The sequence below is a fragment of the Orycteropus afer genome, unplaced genomic scaffold (genome assembly GCF_000298275.1).
Source record: "Orycteropus afer afer isolate SDZICR_OR568_19922 unplaced genomic scaffold, OryAfe1.0 scaffold00041, whole genome shotgun sequence".
NCBI classification, from domain to species: domain Eukaryota; kingdom Metazoa; phylum Chordata; class Mammalia; order Tubulidentata; family Orycteropodidae; genus Orycteropus; species Orycteropus afer.
Window position 1 is genome coordinate 5259560 of NW_006921628.1, and position 14881 is coordinate 5274440.

Sequence of the window (14881 nt, forward strand, 5' to 3'; positions counted from 1 at the left end):
AATCACTAACTAGAGGGTAGACACATAATAATTTAGGTGAAGGGAAAGGAAATATACAATAAGGGGAGGTCAGCACAAAATGATGAAGACAAAGGAAAACACTGGGAGGAACACAAGAGTTAAATGCAACAAAGGTATTACATACTCAATTACTATTAATACTCAAATTACTATTACATATTCAATCCTGCAATAACAGTAATAACAATAATCTATGAGTGGATCATAGATAAATAGGTAAGCTGAACAAGGGTGGAAGGCAAATGGGACTACACTCATGAATATATACAGGTCTGGCCGAGGATATCTATGTATTTAGGAGCTCTGGTAGCATAGTGCCTAAGGCACTTGACTGCTAACCAGAAGGCTGGCGGTTCAAATCTACTAGCCAATCCTCGGAAGGAAGGTTAAGCAATCTACTTCCGTAATAATCCGTCCTCAGAAACCCAAGGAGGAGTCGCTATGAGTCGGGTCTGCTCAACAGCACATAACAACAACAACAACAACATCTATGTATTTATATATGCTGCAAATATATCCATAGATATAGCAGAACATACAAGAGGCAAAGTTATGAAAATTTTTAAACTTAAACTCACTGCCATCGAGTCAGAGCCAACTCATAGTGACCCCTCCTTGGATTTCCAAGAGGGTATCACTATAGTATATTGTCCAACCTTCCTTCCGAGGAATGGCTAGTGGATTTGAACCACCAGCCAGCCCTCTGGTCAGCAGTCAAATGCCTTAGGCACTACACCACCAGAGCTCCCACAACCAAATACCTTGAGGAAATGAGTCCTTAGGCCAGGGAGGGCTCAGGACCATAGCCTCAGGGCACATCAAGGTCAAGTAGCATAACATAGTCCACACAGACAATGTTCTCCATTCTACTCTGGTGAGTGCTATCTGGAGTCTTATAAGCTTCTGAGAAGCCATCTAAATTTAACTTTTGGTTACAGGTAACTATTGGTTACCTGGAGCAAAGAAGAGTGAAGACAACCAAAGACTCAAGGAAACAATTAGTCTAAAGGACTAAGGGACCACATGAACCCCAGTATCCATGACCTTCAGACCAGAAGAACCATACGGTGCCTAGCTACCACTGTTGACTGCTCTGAAATGTATCACATTAGGAGATACTGGATAGAGTGGGAGAAAAATGTGGAATAAAACTCAAAATAAAAATTAAACAAAGACCAGGTTTACTGGTCTGATAGAGACGGGTGGAACCTTGAGACTATGGCCCCTTAGACACTCTTCAAGCCTGGAAATGAACTCAATCCTATGACTCCACTTTCAGCCAAATGACAGACAGATCTATAAGGTGAACAATATGCACTCCTTAGAACAATCAACCTTGGGAGATTTAAAAAGCAGCATTTGCCCTGAGAAAAAGCTCAGAAGACAAAAAGGGATAGGAAAGAAGGACAAATGGTAATATTGAACACAGAGAGGAAGTGGAAAGAGTGCTGTTAAATTGTGGGATTGCAATCAATGTTACAAATCAAAATGTATATGAATTGTTGAAAGGAAGACCAATTTGCTCTGTAATCTTTCACCCAAATCACAATAAAAAGTAAAAAAATAATAAGAAAATAAATCACCTTGTAAAGCTTTCCTATTTGGATGTGGAAGGAAAAAGTAATGCTGTAAAGACCATTTGTCTAAACTCACATTCATTTCCAGCACAGTAAAAAGTGCACATAGGTTATGATGTTCTTCTTGTTAGCTGTCATTAACTCATGATGACCCCATGAACAACAGAACAAAATGCTGCCCGGTCGTGTCCCACCCACACGACCAGTTGTGGATCAGACCATTGTGATTTACAGGTTTTTCACTGGCTGATTTTCAGATGCAGATAACCAAGCCTTTCTTTGTAGTTTGTCTTAGTCTGGAAGCTCTGCTGAAATCTGTTCAGCATCATAGCAACACTGAAGCCTCCACTGACAGATGGGCAGGGGCTGCACATGTGGTATGCTGGCCAGAAACCAAACCTAGGTCACCCACATGGAAGGCAAGAATTCTACCAATGGACCACCAAAGCCTATGTCACCTCCTATCTCCCACAGGTTGTGAAGGAGCTCTCAATTCTGGGTTCAAGAAATTAAAGAAGAAGTTCTTTTAGCAACTCCTTAGATAAATATTTTTAAGGCTGCCCAAGTGATACAAAAAGGAAACGGCACTAACAAAGCCAAAAGAAGTTAAGCTTAGAGTGGCAGCTGATTTCTATAAATAGGTTTCCGAGCTGTGGAGGGGGAGCTGTCTGGTGTTGATAAAACACCTGCTGGGGAAATGACCACTGGTCCAGTGCAGGCCTCTTGGAAAAGGCAGAAACTCAGCCACCATCCCTGGGACTCCGTGCAAGGGAAGAACTATACTCCATTAGTACTTTTTAAAGCATGCACTAACTGATTCATGCTGGCAGTGTGAATCCTCCCATCAGACTTCATTATGTGATCAAGCCGAGTTCAAAGATAACGCAGGATAAAGAGAAAAACTCAAGTCTAGAGAAAACATTGCAGGGAGCAGAGGACAAAATCTTAATCTGAAATGAACATTTTAGAATTAGGAAAGGAGTGTACAACTAGAGGTCTTGGTCAAATGGGTCACAAAGTAAAGGTTTCAACTGCATAAAAAGCCAAATATTAGTTCAGATTTCTTAGTGTGATATGCATAAATACTTGCTGCTATTTTAATATTTGCCTTTTACTTGAGATTTAGTGGGACTCAGCCTGAGGCAAGACTTTTTCATGTTGTTGTTGTTGTTGTTATGTGCCGTCGAGTCGGCCCGACTCATAGCGACCCCTCCTTGGGTTTCCGAGGCAGTATCACTACGGAAGTAGGATTGCCCAACCTTCCTTCCGAGGAGTGGCTGGTGGGTTTGAACCGCCAGCCGTCTGGTTAGCAGGCAAGTGTCTTAGCCACTATGCTACCAGAGACTTTTTCATAGTAATAATAAAAATACTTAATAGTACTTAGAGCAAAGCATGTGTGGTCACAATGTTTTAAAGGAGGGAAAGAAAAGGTAATTCTGAACATCTGTACTACATTTCCACACCATAAAACCACCATACTGCCAAGTTATTCTGAAGTTTGGTGGTACTGGTGGCGGAGGGGGTAGGTCATGTAGAGAAATGTTTATTTGAAAAACAGAATGGAAGACTCAAAAACCATTTCAGGGGAAGCTGAGAAGACAAACTTCTTTTGCAAAATAAAACTACCAATTAATACTGAGAGTCCAGCAGTCAAGAGTAGGTGTGTGTATCATCTTGGATCCATAATTATTACCTCCATAAATACTCCTGAGAATCAAACACCTTTTATTTTAATAAAGTTCCAATCTTTCCATGTGGTATCTTAGATCAAAACTTAACCCCACCCTGCTTCCCTCCTTAGATTTCTTTTCCAGCCCTTTTGTTTCTTGAGAGAGAAGGGAGTAGGGAATCACTGGTAATCCCGCTCCCGCTCCCGCTCCCGCTCCCTCTTTCTCGTACACACACACACACACACACATACCCCACTCCTGTTTCTTTTCAGGTTCAAATTTCCAACCACCATGCTCATCTCCTTAATCTGTTTCCTAGTTCAATCCCCTGCAGTCAGGCTTGGATTCAACAAGTGTCATGATCACAGCTGCCTTCTTTAGGAAACTAAGTTTCAAGCAGGTGGAGCTGAGAATTTCTGTGCTTACCACAGCCACAGGCTATGTCATCCCTCTACCAGAACACCCAGAAAGATAAGTCATCCCTCCACCCCAGAGATTCACAAGTGGGGCAATTTTGCTCACCAGGACACATCTGACGATATCTGTAAATATTTTTGGTGGTCTCAACTGGGAAGTGGTGTGCAACTGACATATCATGATACTAAACATCATATGGAAGGAAGGTTGGGCAATCCTACTTCCGTAGTTATACTGCCTCGGAAACCCAAGGAGGGGTCGCTATGAGTCGGGGCCGACTCGACGGCACATAACAACAACAACAACAAACATCATATAGTGCACAGGATAGCCCTCTACAGAAAAGAATTCCCTGGCTCCAAGTGTGCCAAGTTTGAGAAATCCTAAACTACACCAAACCAAACACCAAACTCACTGCCATTGTGTTCATTCTCCTCTTAGTGACCCCTCCTTGGGTTTCCGAGGTGTATTGCTACGGAAGTAGATTGCCCAATCTTCCTTCCGAGGAGTGGCTGGTGAGTTTGAACTGCCAGCCTTCTGGTTAGCAGTCAAGTGCCTTAACCACTATGCCACCAGAGCTCCCGAAACTACACCAAGGAAGCAAAATTCCAGTAACAATCAGGGTCTGCTCCCAACATTTAAAATCCTCAATTGGCTTGTGACCTAGTCAAAAGACCACCAGAAGAGATGTGACTGCCTTGGGGATACAAGGAAGATGAGAGGGCAAGAGCTCTTCCGTCATCCTGACTAGGTCCCAGCTTTCAGAATAGTGATACTGTCCCGAGGAAAAGCTAGCAACTCCAAGGCACACTCACAAGGACTACGTGTAAATACATTTTAACATGACTTGTATATATACACAGGCAGTTTCTTTTCAGACCAGTTCCTTCAAAGCAGCCACACATTTTTAGAGCATTTATTTTGTAGGCCTAGGAAGTGTCAAGAGCCCCTAGGTGGTACAAATGGTTAACACACTTAGCTGCTAACTGAAAGGCTGGAGGTTGGAGTCGATCCAGAGGTACCCTAGAACAAAGGTCTGGCAATCTACTTGCAAAAAAGCAGCCCCTGAAAACCCTTGAGCACAGTTCTGCTCTGATACACTTGGGTCACCAGGAGTCCCAATCTATAGCAATTGGTTATTCATTAAGGAGTGTCAACAAACACAGATTTGTGAAAAAAAAAAAAAGGAAAAGAAAGAAAAGGAAGCCTGAGTTTTAATTAGGTCAGGCATTCCTAACTCTTTTGCACTTTGAATGGCAATCTCCATTTCTCTGGTACATAACCCTATAGGATATAGACTATTCCATATAGGGACCTTTTTGAATCTGCCTGGCTTTTACATAACATCACTTTTGAAACAGCTGAAGGTTTTTGTGATAATTGGCAATGCTATATAATATGCTGCAAATCTAGAAATTAAAGTTACAATAATAAAGTTATAAGTAAAGTAATAATTGTAAAAGAAAAATGGGCAGAAATGACAGAAAAATAATATTGTCATTTGGTTAAGGAAAAAAAATGTGAACGTAGATTTGATACTCCACATAAACAAATTGCTCATAGGCTTTTTACAAAACCTCTTCATTCAAAAAAACCATTTACTTATTATCTGAATTGGATCAGCAAACTCTTTCTGAAAGGGCCAGACAGTAAATATTTTAGGCTTTGCAGGCTAAAGGCAAAATAGAGGATATTATATAGGTACATATATAACCATTCCAAATATAACCATAAAAAAAAAAAAAAACCTTTTAACTCCCAAGCCATAAAAAAAACAGGATATCATTTGCCAACTCCTCATACAAATGAGCAGTAAAGCCTTTATAATTTTTCCTCTAAAGCCTCATTCACCTTTCTTTTCCTTTTTCCACAAAAGAAAACTACTCATATATAATTATATGTTTTCCTTTAGGGAAGAGTAATCCATTCTTTATATAAATCATAACCATTGTAACCAAAAGCCACAACTAGTAATCACCAGCCACTGTTCATATTGCTTTATTTTACACTCTACCTGAAACATTCAAGATGCCCTTCAACCTCTATGACAAACTGGAAACACATATAAAGCCGCCGCTCTCTTATCCCAACCAAAGTGAGTGGAGAAGTAGATTTAGCCTTACCAAATTTTAGCCAATTAAAAGAGCAGTGAAGTGAGGGGGTGTCTTTTGGGAGATTATAACAACAATTTTAACATTCCACAATTCACATGGAGGAAATCCAAAATATTCAACAAAAAACAAGCAAAAAGTAAAGTCGGTTTTGGGAGACAAAGCATTTTGATGAGGCAGTGGGTTAATAAAGAAATTTAAAAAAAAAAAAGACTAAAAACTTTGAACAGATAATATGGGGACAGTCCAACCATGCCACCCATTTTTCTTTATTCCCTGCTAACAAAAATCCACCCATCCCCTAAGAATTTATGGAGGGCCCGAATGTATAGTGGTCCATTTTGGTATTTTAAATGAGCACTTTCACTTCTTTAAGCTGTAAAATGGCCGGAGGAGACCTTGCCTTAAGCTGCCTTCTAAACCAAGTTGCCCTTGAGTCATGGTAAGCCTATATGTGTGAGAGTAGAACTGTGCTCCATACGCTCCTCAATGGCTGATTTTTCAGAAGTTGATTGCCAGGCCTTTCTTTGGAGGAACCTCTGGGTGGACTCAAACTTACAACCTTTCAGGTAGCAGCCAAGTGTGTTAACCGTGTACACCACCCAGAGTCTCCAAACTGTCTTCTACATGGCTTTATTCAACCTTCCTAATACTAGGTAACTTTACAAATTTATAGTCCAGAATCAGGAGGCCCTGGTAAGTCTTTGGTCTCCTCTGTATCAGGTTGAAATCCCCAGCAGCATCTACAAGTTGTTAGGAACAAAGGGCCTAGAACCAATAAGTCAAAATTTGAATTCTGGCTCCATTACTACTCTGAGTTCTTGGACCAGTTACATCACTGTTTCAGTATCCAGCATCCACAGAGCACTGCTGGGAGGAGTAAAAGGCTCTCACTGGAAAGAGAGATTGATGTGGAGAAAGTGGCCAGGAAATATTACATGTCATCACTGCTGAATTTCTCAGAACCTCAGGTTCCTTGCAGGGTTGCCCTGCAGCATTAGAGAAGATCACTGATATGTACTGTATTATATAAATTGTAATGCCTCAGACATATACAGGTATTAGTTACTGTTCTGATTCAAGAGAGGTAGGACCTTGGTAGAACTGAGCCCAACTCAACTTTCTGTTGCCTCAGTTTATCAAACTCACTAAAATATCTGCAGTATCAGCACTTGGAGGATTTTTCTCACTGACTCACAGAAACACTATAAGACAGAGTAGAACTGCCCTACACGGTTTCCTAGGCTGGAATCTCTACGGTCTTTTCTCCTGTGGAACTGCTGGGTGGGTTCAAATCACTGGAACTTTCAATTAGCACCCAAGTGCTTAATCACTGTGCCATCCAGGCCTCCTTATTTTCTCACAGCTGAGGTTTAATTTGTGGTGCACTGTTCTTCAAATGATGATGATAATAACTTATGTTAACTACCAAAAGAATATCTTCCAAAGAGCAGTCACATCTGAGGTAAAGCAGGAGGATGAAGGAGATGAGGACAGTCATCAGACTCTCCCAGCATAACCTCCTGACATTCTCTCCCCTTCCTGGCACCTCCCCAACCCTGCCACTTTCTCGTCTCAGCAGGTTCCAAAATGCCTGTGCCTGATGGCTCCCTGGGGCTTTCCCAGTCTATGTTACTGTAAAAAGCAGGCAATTATGCTCATTAAAATCAATATGGGGTAAAATCAGAACCATTTCACATTAGCATACAGTATTCAAACTTTAAAGAATGTCTTACAGTTTATGGATAAAGCAGTAATGCTAAACAGAAATGAAAGCACTCCCTGTGTCATCAGAAATGTGAGGGTTATCAAATTGTGCTTTTGGATTTGTTGTCAATCAGGGGTCCAGAGAGAGTGCTTCTCTTCAAAGACGCTTTGTTGGCATGGATGCATCCTGGAACTTGGTAAGAACAAAGAGGATCTGTATCAAGTTGGCAACAGTCAATGAAAATTCCATGTAATCTAAAAAGAGATACTATATTCAAAACTAAATGCTTATTTAGAAAAGAGGCATGAAGGAAAAGCATGCGACTCCTAAGGTGTCCTCTTACATGCTGGTAGGAGTAAGTGATAATGCAGGACTTGGAACAATCTCACACAGTGAGGGTCTGGTGGCCACAAATGATTAGGTTGATTAGGTGTACATGAAAAAAGAAGTGACAATAGTCAGAAATGTCTTATGCACTTACGGAGAACTTCACAATCATTTCCTCACCCACTTCTCAACAGGGACAGTTCCATCAGGATTTCATCAAACTCAACATGTCCAAGGTCTTGCCACAACCACAGCCTCTCCTACTAATGACTCTGACCTGCCACTCTCCCACCACAGGTCCAGGTACAAGCTCATTGTGCTGATCAGGTTCCACTGTGTGTCCCTCTCTGCTCTCAGCACTCAGTTCCCAATTTGTCAATACCTGCCTGCAGGTGGAGTCTCACAGTGGTACAAATGGTTAACACACTCAGCTGCTAATCAAAGTCTACACAGAGATGTCTTCAAAGAAATATCTAGTGGTCCAATCCCGAAAAATCAGACACTGAAAACTCTCTATACCACGTTGTACTCTGACACACAAGGGGTCGTCATGAATCAGAATCAACTCAACAGCAACCGGTTTCTTGGATGCATGCAGGTGGAGATGACCTTTCCCTTCAACCTCCACAGCCACCACCCAGATTCAGACCCTTCATTACCTGAACAAGCACAGAATATGTCTAATTTATCTCCATGCCTCTGGTTTCTTCCTACCCAATCCACTATCATTTAACTGTCTCCTCTAGTCATGCCATTTTCCCGGATAGGTGCCTTCAAAGACTCCCAGAGCCTACCGAGTAAAGGCCAATCACCTGTGTCAGTTACTCAGTGCCCTCAGTGATATGACCCCAAACCATCAATGCAGCTTCATTTCCTTCCCCTCCCAAGAGGTGGAGTCTCAGCTACTCTAAACTCACTGTGCCCCACATCCACTGTGGTTCCCGCCTGTCTTAGTTTTCCAGGGCTGCCATAACAAATTAACCACACATGGAGTAGCTTAAAACAACAGAAGTTTATTCTCTCCCAGTTCTGGAGGCTAGAAGTCTGAAATCAGGGTGCTAGCACAGTTGGTTCCTCCCAGAGGCTCTGAGAAAGAATCTGTTCCATGTCTGTCTTCTAGCTTCTGGTGATGGCTGCCGGTCTTTGACACTCTTTGGCTTGGGTAGCATCACTCCAATCTCAGTTTTCATCTTCACATGGCTATCTTCCCACCTTACCTCTCTCCATTTGTGTCTCTTCTCCAGTCATGCTTCATAGGGTTCTTAATTTCTGATTTTTCAGAAGTAGACTGCCAGACCTGTTTTCTGAGGGGACTCTGGATGGAATCGAACCAACAATCTTCAAGTTAGTAGGCCAAAGAAACTTGTTGCCATTGAGTCAATTACTACTCATAGCAACCCTATAGGAGAGAGAAGAACTGCCTCACAGAGTTCCCAAGGCTGTAATTGGAGTACTAATAATATTGGGTTAGGACTCACCTTATTCCATATGACCTTATGTTAACAAATTACATCTACAAAACCTCTATTTGTAAATAAGGTCACATTCACAGGTGCCAGGGCTAGGACTTGAACATATCTTTTTTGGAGGACACAAATCAAACTATATCATCACCACTATGGCTTGACTCACATCATATCCTCTCCTAATCTGCTTCCCCACCATCCTTGTGTGGTAAAATACCCCTGCCTTTGAAGAACAGCTCTGCCATGGAGAAAGCTTGTCATCAGCTCTCCTGTTTCTCAGCTGCACAGCATTTAATAAGCACTGCTTTAGGCTCATGGCTACCATCCCAAGAAACAGCAGAGTGCAGTGATGATAAGGACAGACCCTGGAACTACATGTAAGGGTTCAGGTGCTGGCTCCAGTACTTACTCTTGTGACTGAGGACAATTACTTACTTCTTCATGCCTCAATTTCCTTACCTGACTATTGGAGATGATGATGAGAGCATTCATTTAGTATTGCACCTGGCACAGAATAAACCTCAATACTGTGAGCTGTATCTTCTATTGCCCACCTGAAACCCCAAACAAGATCACAAATTTTCCAAGGGCACTCTCACAGCACTCTCTGCACATGGAGTTCAATATGTGTCCAATGATGTCCAACACATTAAAAAAAAAAAAAAAAGTGAAAGGAGAATTCAGTTAAGGTTACTCTGGAAGCTACTGTTCCACTGACAACACAGAGTAATGACAGAGAAAACATAGAAACATGAAGCTTATCTAATCTTTAGGGACCTTTCCAATATTGGCAAAATAAAGCACAGAGAATCCTCTAGGTACTTTAACCTATTTTTTCATTCACTGAAATGGAATGTACTGATCAAGTAAGATCACTACCAGTGCCAGTTGCTACTGACTCAAGTCCAATTCATGGTGACTCCATGTCTGTTAGAATAGAAGCAAGAAGCACACTTCATAGGGTTCTTAATTTCTGATTTTTTAGAGGTAGACTGCCAGACGTGTTTTCTGAGGGGATTCTGGATGGAATCGAACACCAATCTTCCAGTTAGTAGGTCAAAGAAACTCATTACCATTGAGTCAATTACTACTCATAGCAACCCTACAGGACAGAGAAGAACTGCCTCATAGAGTTTCCAAGGCTGTAATCTTTACAGAATCAGACTGCTGCACCTTTCTCTCATGGAGAGAGATCTGTGGGTTCAAGTCACAGACCTTTCCGTTAGCAGCTGGGTGCTTAACAACTTGGACCATCCAGGGACTCTATCAAGTAAGAAACTTACTTACTAAAATAAGAAATGTTACATTCTACAGTAAGTAAAGAAAACAACCCACATAAAATATCATGTATGTAAAAATTTATGGTTATATGGTCACTTGTATTTGGGATTTTTTTCTGTGATATGCTTTGTTGGTAGAAATAAATGTGTTGGATATGTAGAGTCAGAATTAGAAATGCCAGAATCAGCAAAATCATGACTTGGCTCTGTCAGCATAGTCAGAAACAAGCATGTGCTGAAAAGAAAGAGGCTATATGGTTTCAAGAGAAGGGGATGATGGTGGAGTTTAGAAGTTTGGGCAGAGATTATATGGGGAGATTTGAGCTCTCAGTAAAAGATCTATGAGCTTGAGAACTTCTAGGTCACATCCTTTGCTTTGGTGGATTTCCCACAACCTAGGGACAACCTGGATCACTAAACCAGGAGACAAAGAATTCATGCTTCTATGCCCTCTTCCTTGCCACCCCACGGCAAAGAAAGAAAGATCAGACCCAATATCCTGGAGGTTTTGCTTAGCCTAGGTCAGTAGCAACTCTGGCTCTCAATTATGTGAGTACTCATTTTCACCTTGCTACCAAAGAAAGTCACTTTGCCCAAAATGAGTAGCAGAGAAGATCAATAAGCATAACAGCAGAACATACATCCCTTCCATCCAAGCATCTTACAGTCAATGAGTCCAAATATCTTCCACAGGACCAGTTGAGAAAAATATTAAGGAGAGTTAAGTGCCAAAGGATCCCAGTAAACAGACCCATTTTTCTTGAATGAGATCAGTGGTACTTTGGATTCTGACTTACTAAAACCTTTTCATGGAACAATATGTTCTCTGCAGAAAAAGCTAGAGAATAAGGTAAACTCTAACCACATCAAACAACGTGTTATCATATCAACCTGTATCCAAATGCATCAGATGACTCTAGTGAGTAATGCTGACTTTCAGCCAACCCTTGGACTCACATGAGGTGTAGTTCCTGGGTAATGGTTCTGGTCTTCCAAATAAGTTGACATCATAACTCTTTGCTGTTGTGTTTCCTGCCAGGCAAAGAAGAGGCTGTACCCTCAGTCTTTCCCAGACCACCACGAGATAACAAGACATTAAAACAACCAAACTCAAGCCATGTGCAACTCCAGCCAACTTCAAATATCCTGGAACAATGGGCTAAACAAGGACAGAGTTCCAAAAGATGGAGAGTGTATGTGAGGTCCAACACCTCTGCCTGAAAATGAATCATAAAATCACTAACACTCCATTCCCAGCATTAAACCATCTACCCCAGCCTGGTCAAACTGTGAATAAGGAAAAAGAAATAAAAAACACACTGAAGTTAAAACCTCAAGTACATTTTAAACCCCATTTTAGATCCATTTAAATTAACAGAGGTCAGGCAAATTCTTTATTCAAGCTGAGTTATTCTTACTAGTTTAATACCAAAAGCAGTTAGCCAGATTTTTCCACTTAAAAAAAAAAAAAAAACCCTGACAGAAGAACATTCTAAACATCAGCAAAGAATATGGAAATAGTTTACTATAAACTTTGCCTTATAGAATACCTAATGAAGGAAATTACCCAGTTATTTGGCTATGGGAAACAACTATTTATATATTATTATATACTTTATAGGTCACAAATTAAAAGTGTAATTTTTATTTCCTAGAATAGCATTTTTCCAAAGTGTGTTACAAAGAATCAGTGAGTCAAAAGAAAAGTGAGTCAAATAAATCTGAGAAGCTCTGCTTTCCTAATCCTCTTCCTAGAGATGAAAAAAGCACATTTATATGTTAAAAAGTCCAAAGGTCCTGCAGTAAGCTCTGTGGAATGCAGCATTTCCCTTAGTTTACTTGGCCCTGAAGCCCTGTTTCTATCATAACGCATATCAAAAAGAACACTGGTGGCTTAAGGGCTAAGTGCTTTGCTGCTAACTGAAAGGTCAGCAGGTCAAACCCACCAGTAGCTCCATGGGAGAAAAGATCTGTCAATCTACCCGAGAAAATATTGCAGCCTAGGAAACCCTATGGGTCAGTCCTACTCTGCCCTATAGCACTGCTATGAGTGGGAATCAATTCAATGGCATACAACAACAGCAAATATCAACATCAGATAGAATGGCTAATCTGCAAAATACATTTTTGGAAAGGTTTTTTATAGAAGAAGCAGATAATGAGATGGTTTCAGAGCTCAGACTCTCAAGTCTGCTTGACTCAATTTCCAGCTTCAGCACTGGTCACTGTGTGACATTGCACAAGCAACTTAATGTTACTGCTCCTAAATAAAGCAGCAGCCTTTTTCCTAGTATAATCATCCTCTACTAGCCACAATTTTGGAATAACCAAAACTTCAAAATCTACAGTCACTCTACATGCAAGTGACAACACACCAGTAATCATTACTCCTGTAAACTAGATGGCAGGTTTGTGGATTATGGCAGGGACTGGATCGATTTCTGCATCACTGTATGAGTTATCTATTGCTGTGTAACAAAGTACACTAAAATGTAGCATCTAAAACAACATACATTTATAATTTCACAGTGTCTATGGATCAGATTAACAGGGTCCTCTGCTTCATGGTCTCTCAGAATGCTGTAATCAAGGTGCCTGTTCAGGCCTGCCATCCCATACAAGGGCTTGACTGGGGAAGGATCCACCATCAAGCTCACTAAGTAATTGTTGAAAGTAATCAGTTGATTTCCAGTTGCTTGTGGATAGTTGGACCGTGGGCCTCAGTTCCTTGCTGATTATTGGCTGGAGACTGCCTTCCGTTCCTTTCCACGTGGGCCTCTCCCACATACAGCTTTTTTCATCAAAGCATGCAAGCTGAGAAGGCAATAGAGACTTCTAGCAAAGCAGAAGTCATAATCCCATGTCACCTAATCATGGAAGTGACCTCCCATCACCTTTGCTGTATTCTATTGGTTAGAAGTAAAGTCAATGAGTTCAAACTTCATTCAAGGTGAGGGGATTACACAAGGGCATGAATTCTAGGAATTAGGGATCAATGGGAACCATTGTAGAAGTGTGCCCACAATATTCACCCTCTTGAAATCTGGATGGGAAGATCAAAAAACCCACTATCATTAAGTCAAATCTGACTCACAGCAATTCTACAGGACTGAGTAGAATTGTCCCGTCGGGTTCTCAGGGCTGTAAAACTTTACAGAAGCAGGCTGCCACATTTTTCTCCCATAGAACAGCTGGCAGGCTCAAACCACCAACCTTCTACTTAGTAGTCAAAAACTTTATCCACTGTGCTACCAGGGCTCCTTGGATGGGAAGACCAGGCCCAGTAAAGAATTGCTTTAAGTGTCTCAATAGAAAGCAAGCCATGTGATTGCCTGAGCATGTTGTCACAATCTCATGGAAACAAAATACAAAAAAAATAAGCAAGAAGGGCACTAAAGTTTGAAGACACTTAAAAAAAAAAAAAACACTGCTATCAGTTGAATCAATTCTGACTCATAGTGACCCTACAGGGCAGAGTCAAACTGCCCCATAGGATTTCCAAGGCTGCAAATCTTTTCAGAAGCAAACTATCTTCTCTTTCTCCCATGGAACAGCTGGTAGGTTACAACTACTGACCTTTTGGTTAGCAGCCAAATGCTTTAGCCACCACACCACCAGAACTCCTTGAGACACTAAAGGCTGTTCCACTGTTCTAAGCAAATACAACGACATCACAGAAACTCTTGCATCAGCAAGTCCCAACACAGAAACCATATTTCAAAATCAAAAAGAAAGGCTGCCTATCTGAATAGGCATTCAATGCCAAGAAACCTAGTTTGGTCTAGAAGCAAGTATCTTTTAGAATTTTTATTTATTGCTATGGAATATTTTGAAAACATATCTAATGCCATTTATTGCTTAGCATTTTTTGTGAGATCTGTGTCTTCCCACAGCAGTTTTCCTACATGGTACTTTTGAGATCCATAACCACTCCAGCAAGGGACTTCTGTAAAAAATTTCAAACCTTGGATGTCACCCTGTGTTTTCTAAGCTCTATCCAACTACATATTCTCAGACATCTTGGCGTCCCAATGTCCAGTGGAGGTAGCAGGCCAGGGAGCCCACCTCTGAAGGACTTACCCCAAGTTCAGATGATTTAACCTACAGAGTACAAAAAAAAAAAAATTGCATACTTAGAAAACCTAGGACACTCTGTTCAATACACATTATCTTCAACAAAAACGTTCAAATTTCATCACACATTTTCCTCTTTCCCTTTTGCAAATTTATCCTTCTTTCCAAAAGCATTCATGTGCTCTAACTTTCTGCAAACTCTGCCCTCAACTCAGCTTTAAAGATATTTA

At 41.0% G+C, this 14881-nt stretch overlaps 1 protein-coding gene across 1 annotated transcript in view; it reads right to left on the minus strand.

Moving 5' to 3' along the window:
• ERC2 (ELKS/RAB6-interacting/CAST family member 2) overlaps positions 1–14881 on the minus strand; it is a 1380507-nt gene that overhangs the window by 1110730 nt on the left and 254896 nt on the right. The gene's annotated exons all lie outside the window — the stretch shown is intronic.